The 7,500-nt window shown below is 32.0% G+C and overlaps 1 protein-coding gene across 8 annotated transcripts in view; it reads right to left on the reverse strand.

Annotated features, from left to right (window-relative positions):
* Positions 1-7,500, reverse strand: part of LOC124949367 (gamma-aminobutyric acid type B receptor subunit 2) — a 264,828-nt gene that overhangs the window by 217,359 nt on the left and 39,969 nt on the right. The window contains exon 1 of one of the 8 annotated variants that reach the window (XM_047494338.1): positions 1,529-1,552. The exons of the other annotated variants lie outside the window; for them this stretch is intronic. The gene's annotated coding sequence lies outside the window, so the exon portion shown is untranslated. Of the gene's footprint in view, positions 1-1,528; positions 1,553-7,500 lie in introns of those variants that run through there. 8 annotated transcript variants of the gene reach the window in all.

A 7,500-nucleotide genomic window follows, 5' to 3' on the forward strand; every position in this document is an offset into this window, starting at 1 on the left:
AGGGGGGAGTGAAAAAATTGACATTTTAATCCAGTTGAAAAAGGAAAAAAAAAGAAAAAAGTTATATCGGATTCTCCAATGTTTTTCTATCTTCTTCTCCTTTTCTTTCCGCCTTGTCCATTAAATAATTGAAATAAAATAAATCGAATGACCCATTAAAACGTTCAATACGTTTCCGACGTATATGATGATCATTCGGCATAACATTAATGTCGATTAGAACGAATAGAAATTAAAAGAATCCTCGTTATAAGAGCGGTGGATATGAAGGAAAAAGGAAGATAAAAAAGGACTGAAAAAGAAAATAAAAATGAAAAGTGCAACGTTGAGAAAAAAAAAAAAGAAAGAAAACAGATCTTCACTCGGGCAAATTAAAAGTAATTCGTTCGATTGTGCCGATCGAAGTGGAGAATAAAAGAGAAATAAAATAAAAAAGGTCTAAAGATATAAATTAAATCCTGAACAATAAACGTGATAACATTGAGCATATTGACGTTGTTAAATGAAATAAGAAAAAAAAAAAAAAGAAAAAATTATTCCGTACAAAAATTTCCTTATCTCTCTTTCTCTCTCTTACTCTCTCTCTCTCTCTCTCTCTCTCTCTCTCTCTCTCTCTCTTTTCTCACGTTCTGCTTTCCTCATCTAATCAGGAACAAATACAGGCGAATGATCTTGGTGCTTGAAGAACATACTCGAAGTTCTTACACAATTGATATCGTTCTTTGAGAAGGACGTGAACGTGACTGACTTTCTAATACATACATACATACATACATACATCACATGTTTCTACCACAGATGCACATGCACGTGCGCGCGCATACGAGCACGTCGAATGGTTCTCCACGTGATTGTTTACGCTTGAGCACTATGTATTGATTCCAACACAGTTTGATGTTTCGTTTACATTTTCTCTCTCTCTCTCTCTCTCTCTCTCTCTCTCTCTCTCTCTCTCTCGTGTTTTAAAAATACTATCGTACATGTCACATTTTTTATACTATTATATTATTATTTCATTCCACGTTAAATTTGCATTTGATTTTTTCACTTGAATACATTTTTTAATCCTACGTACAACGTCATTCCCTGATAGATTTCTTTTTGTTTTTGTTTTTGTTTTAGTTTTAGTTTTTTTTTTTTTTATTTATAACGACCGGCAAACAAATTTACACGAAAAAGGAAAACAAGCAAAAAAAATATTCGGATAAACGTGACAAACAAAATATCGACATTAACGTTGCATACAATTTCCTACCCCTTCGTCCCATCTTCGAAAATCCGAAAATCCTATTATCCCTCGTCACTTCCAAAGAAACTAGATACGTTCTTCTTCGAGGAAGAAATTGTTTTCGTACGAAACACGTCCTTCGCTCTCTATTCTCTCTTCTTCTTCTATTTCCCTTTACCTCATCCCCCATCATCAACCAGCTAGCCATACAGCCATCCAAGCAGCCATCCAAGCAGCGAACCAACCAACCAACCAACTAACCAACCAACCAACCAACTAACCATATTCTGCCTTCCATACCATATTCTCTGGTCCATCGTTGCAAAACAAAACTGGGTGGGATTTCGTACGGTGGATTCAATTTTACGCTGTTGGTTACGTGTCTAAGAGGACACAAAACAAAAACATTGAATGCAAGTAAGTAAATACAACAATGTCGCGTCTTCACGGTAGAACGACGGTAAATCTCTTGATAAAATACAAAAAAGAAAAAAGATAGAAAAAGAAAGAAGAAAAAAATGTTAGATCACTTGTGGATCGACATACCTGGTGTTTAATTGAAACGTAAAAGTTATTTACAGAAAAATTTCACAATTGAAAGATCCTTTTTCTTTTCTTCCCTTACGGAAAATAAAGTGTTTCTCTTACGTGTCTTAATTGTCGAAAAAAGTAAATATTAAAAATTAAGTTTTGAGAGAGATAGTGATAGTGGGTGGGTAGAGGAGAATGAAGAAGGGAGAGAGAGGGTAAAAGATCAACGGAAAATCGGTTTACGCGTTTACATCTGTCTCACTTTTCTTTCTTCTTCTTCTTCTTCTTCCACTTGATTTTTTTTTCTTTTCTTTTTTCTTTTTCTTTCTTTTCCCTTTTTTTTCTTTTTTCATTATTTGTTCCTCTCTTTGCCACATTCTCAACGGAAATTTCTCGAAGTAATAAGTACAATCGCTAAAGGGAAAAATTTATGGAATCAATTATGACTCTCTTGAGAATGAAGGGAAGAGAGGAGGAGGAGGAGGGAAAAAAGGGTAGGTGTATGAAAGGCATGAGAGGGAGAGGAAAGAAAAAAAAAAGAAGAAAGAAAAGAAAAAAAAATGGGGGCAACGTGATGGTGATGTAACGCAAAAGAAATGTGAAATTTAATGGATCGAAATAATAGAAATCTGAGAGAGAGAGAGAGAGAGAGAGAGAGAGAGAGAGAGAGAGAGAGAGAGAATTTAAGCCGTCGAGTTACAACACACATTATACGTATATCTTAGCAATTTCTTTGATGGATTATTAAGAACGAAAGTAGAAGGAAGTGAGTACAAAAGAATTGAGAATCGAACGAAGAAGGATCGTTGTGAGTTTTATAAAGAAGCGAAGTAAAAAAATAAAAAGAAAAAGAATATTTCTTAACAATGTTGATTGAAAGAAAAAAAAAAAGAAGAGAAAAGGAAAAAAAAATAGAATAAATAAATAAATAAAAAGAAAGGAAGAGAAGACAAAAAGAAAAAATGAAGAAGACCTGCCGGTAATATTTTTCATTATCACGATTGAAAAAAAAAAAAAAAAACAACAAACAACAATAACAACTCAAACAATATTATCGTAGCTTGTCAATTTTTCTGCGATACAAGTGTCGTTATCGAAAGGCGAAACGTCGATAAGAAGGTTGAAAGGTTCGTTCGTAAAAGGTAAAGGGTGGTTGGTAAAATAGATAAGAGAGAGAGAGAGGTGGAGAGAGAGGGGGAGAGAGAGAGAGAGAGAGAGAGAACGTTAGTCGAATCTCCTTCGAGATCCAGAGATCGCGATTAAGATAATGTCCATCAAGGAGTATTCAGGCACAGGAAGTACCCTCCTACAAGGGTAGAGAGAGAGAGAGAGAGACAGACAGACAGACAGACAGACAGACAGACATAGAGAAAGTGAGAAAGAAAAAAATAGAGATTGGTAGAAGTTTGGAGCTTTTTGTAGTCTCCCTAAATCGAGACATATAGCTTGTTGTTCTCGATTAAGATGGCTGATAAGGACGAACTCTTAATGCCATGTCTAAATTGGGAAGATAGGAAAAAGAAAACAAGAAGTAAAAGAAAAGAAGGAAAAGAAAAACAAAAAGAAAAGAAGAGTACGAAATAGAACGAAACTTTACTAGTATTATTTTATTTCGCATATATATATATATATATATATATATATATATATATGTGTGTGTGTGTGTGTGTATATGAAAAAAGAAAAAAAAAAGAAGTAACGTTGCTGACTTTGAGAAAAAAAAAATAAATAAATAAAACTAACCTTAAAAAATAGAATTAAAGAAAAAACAGATTGAGATTAATATAAAAAAAAAAAGAAAAAAGTATTAAATAAACATTGGTGACTTCGAGAAAAAGAAACTGTCGTTAAAGAACCAAAAATAAAATAAAAAGAAAAAAAGAATAGAATGAGATTTATAAAACGAAAAAAAGAAAATGATATTTCTTCCGATCTACCCCCATCTTCCAACCTCCCCCCTCCCCCACATTCCTGTTTTCGACTGGAATCTTTAGAAAAATTATTTAAAAATCACTCGAAAAATATCTTTCGTACTGTCAGAGATAGGGAGAAGGGGGAAGGGGGGAGGGAGAATGATGATGGTGGGGTGAGATTTTTTTTTGGACGACGGCTCTTTCTAAGCGAAATACAACGACGATCTCTCTCTCTCTCTCTCTCTCTCTCTCTCTCTGTTTCTCTCTTTCGAACGTTCTCTCGTTTTAATAAAAAAAAAAAAAAAACAAAAGAACAAACAAAAAAAAGGGGAGCAAAAAGAGAGAGAGAGAGAGAGAAAGAGAAAGAGAAAGAATAAAAAGAAAAGGGGGGAAAAATTCTTAAATTATACATGTCCCGTTCCCCTTCACCATCCCCATTGTCGCCATTGTCGTCGTTAAAAATGTAAATTTCATACTGCCAACATTTGACTTTGCGCGCAGCCTTGTTTTACATAGCCCTCTTCGACGTAAACTAGTAGTAAACTCGCGCATAAACGAGCCAAAACGAATTTTATGTCTACCGCACGCGGTATAATAAAAAATAAAAAAAAAAAAAAAAAAGGCAGAAGAGGACGAAGAAGAAGAAGAAAAGAAAAGAAAAGAAATATGCGACAAGAAAGACGCGACTCTGACTCCTTGTTACGATCGTATCAAAGCAAATCGAACGTGTGTCCTCGAGAGGATATAACGAAATGTCCAAATGGAACACGTGATCTAACGAGAGTGCTAAGGGAGAGGGGTATAGTGGAGGGAAAGAGAAGAAACGATAAAAGAATTCGGATTGTGGTAGCTCTACCTTCTTTTTATCTCTCTCTTTATCTTTATCTTTATCTTTCTCTCTCTTTCTCTTTCTTTCTCTCATTTTTATTCCCTCGGTTGCCAGAGAAACGAAGATATACAGGATGGTCCATGTAAAATATTACGATATCAATGTTTCCTTTCTTTTTTTAAGTTTTATTTTTATCTTTTATTTATTTATTCATTTTTTTTCTTTTTTTTTTTTTTTTTTTTTTTTTTTTTTTTTAATTAAATCATTAAATCTTTATTATTAAATTTGTTATTATATCATTCAATTCTGTTTGAATCTTTTTCTTAAGTGTTTTGTTACAACTATTAATCTTTATTGATAATTATTAAGAGAGCGTAAAAGAAAAAAAGGGAAAAACAAGAAAAGAAAAAGAAGGGAAAAGAGAAATGTACATTATGTAAAAACAATTCAAGAAAATTTACGTAAAAGTGATTTATCTTCGTTTTCTTTTTTTTTCCTTTTTTGTTATTTTATTTCTCTTTCTTTTGTTCTCGTTTCCTGTTCTTTCTCTTTTCTTTTCTTTTTTTTTTTCTTTCTTCTATTCCTCTTCCGATCGAACAAAATCATTATACTCGCGTCGATTCTCTTATCTTCGTTCACTTTATATCCCATAATTGGAGCAAATGAGTTAATATCAAATCACCCGAATAAAATGTTTATTGTTTAAAGGTTAAAAGTTTATTATTTGAAAAGTTAGTTAATAATAGTAGTTTTATTTATTTATTTTGTCATTATTATTCGTCCAATGAATGACACGCTTTGAACGATCGAAGAAACTTTTATTTCCTACCGTTCCCTTTCCATTTCCAAATAGTTAGAAAGGACAAATTTAAGGTAAACGAGAAACAATGGTCCTTCAGTTGAAACAGTTTAACTCATAAATTCGTCGAATGGACGACGACGATCATCCTCTTATCCTTTTAAAACCTTCTGGCTTCTTTCTCTTGTTCTTAAAAAGAGATCCTTCAGAAGTAGAAAAGGAAGGTCTCTTAAATTGAAATCGTGCTTCGATCGAAAAATTCTGTACTATCTCCCTGAGTTACCTCCCACTCTCTCACACCCCAAACTATCCACCTTTCCCTCCTCCCTCTCTCCCCACTTACCCTATCTCTTTTCCCGAACCAAACCACTTTTCGTATCGCAGGAAAAGCCGCTCGTATCGGAGATAAGGATGAAGTAACTCGAAAAGAAACTTGAAAAGAGTGATTTGAATGGACGAGCCAAACGAATTGCACGTTTATATATAATGAATTTTTTAGAAAAAAAGTATTACGAATTTAAAAAAAAAAAAAAAACAATATTACATTTCGAAATTAAATAATAATCAAAAGGTTTTACACTCCTGATTCAATATTTTTTCTCTGTTTTTCCTTTCCTTTTTTTTTTTTTTTTTTTTTGCGAATCACTTTCGGCTCCTTCGCAATAAAATCTAATTTAAAGTATTTAACACTAGTCGTGGTTTCTTTTTCTTTTTTTTTCTTTTTTTTTTTTTTTTGTTGATTATCGATAATTTAACGTATAAGATCTAATAAGGTGTCACAATGAATGTTATTATTTTTGTTACGCGTCGAGTGTTCGATTTTATTCGTAAGAATTTTGATATTACAAGATTACACAAATTAATAACAATATTGTTCGACTTTATTAATGTATCGCAAATTATTTTATTAGGGACAATGACACATTTGAATCTTCGTAAATTGATATATAAAAAAATCAAACTCGTCGTAAAAAACAAGTGAACAATTTTTTTCCTAGACAAATTTATCTCTGTTACGATTGTAAGTATATATTTAAAAAAAATTAAAAACATAACATAATTTTTCTTTTTTACATACTACATCCTCATATTATAAAATTTTTGATTACCTAACGTCTAAAAAAAAAAAAAAAAAAAAAAAAAGAAAAACAGAGAGAAACAAACAAAAAAGAAAGAAAAAAAAACGTGAAAGAACGAAGAATGCAAAGAAACATAAAATAAAAAAGAAGAAAATAAAGCCAAAAAAAAAAAAAAAAAAACGATGAAAACGGAGAGATAGAAAGAATGCATCTTCTTTGAGAGAGATATTACGAATTTATATTTTAATTCCATCTCGGTTAAAAGGGTACCTGAGACGAATGAACGGTGAGGAGGAATGATGAGGGGTCGGAAATGATAGTAGTGGTGTTGGTGGTGGATATAGAAGTAAGATGAGTAGGTAAGAGAGAAAAAGAAATAACGAGTAGGGAGGAAGGGGAAATTTAATATCGTCCAATCATCTGATTTTACCATGGCAATGGCGTCGTCAGTGACGAATTTTTACGGACTGCAAAGATAAATGTTGAATGTTTTACTATGCACAAAACTAAAGTCTGATCACAACTACCAGTAAATCCTCTTAACTGTATTACGTCAATATGTACTTATATATATATATATATATATATATATATATATATATATACTTACGTATATATGTACGTATTTAAGTGTAAATATATGTTATATGCAGGTGGATAGGTAGGTAGATAGGTAGGTAAGTAGGTAGGTAGGTAGGTAGGTAGATAGGTAGGTAGAGGTACTAGTGGGTCAGTATAGATATCTACATATGTATATATAAATTGCGGCTAAAGGGAAATGAGGATACATCTTGTACACTCGCCAACCTTTAAGTTTTGTTCGTAAGAAGACGAGAACAAATACGTATATATTATATATATATATATATATATATATATATATATATATATATATATACATGTGTATGCGTGTTCTTCTGTATTATATTATGTTGGAAACTATGAAACGGGTGTTTTTGTTTAGTTTTTTATTCTCCTTCAATGCCCGTTTCATGGTTTCCAACCTAATATAAAAATCATTTTAATCTTATAGAAGCATAAAAAAACATATTTAAAAGAAAGATATATAGATAGATAGATAGATAAATAGATGTATAGATATTCTTATACGATGAAGCTTA

Source organism: Vespa velutina, chromosome 5 (genome assembly GCF_912470025.1).
Source record: "Vespa velutina chromosome 5, iVesVel2.1, whole genome shotgun sequence".
In the NCBI taxonomy this organism is placed as follows: Eukaryota; Metazoa; Arthropoda; class Insecta; order Hymenoptera; family Vespidae; genus Vespa; species Vespa velutina.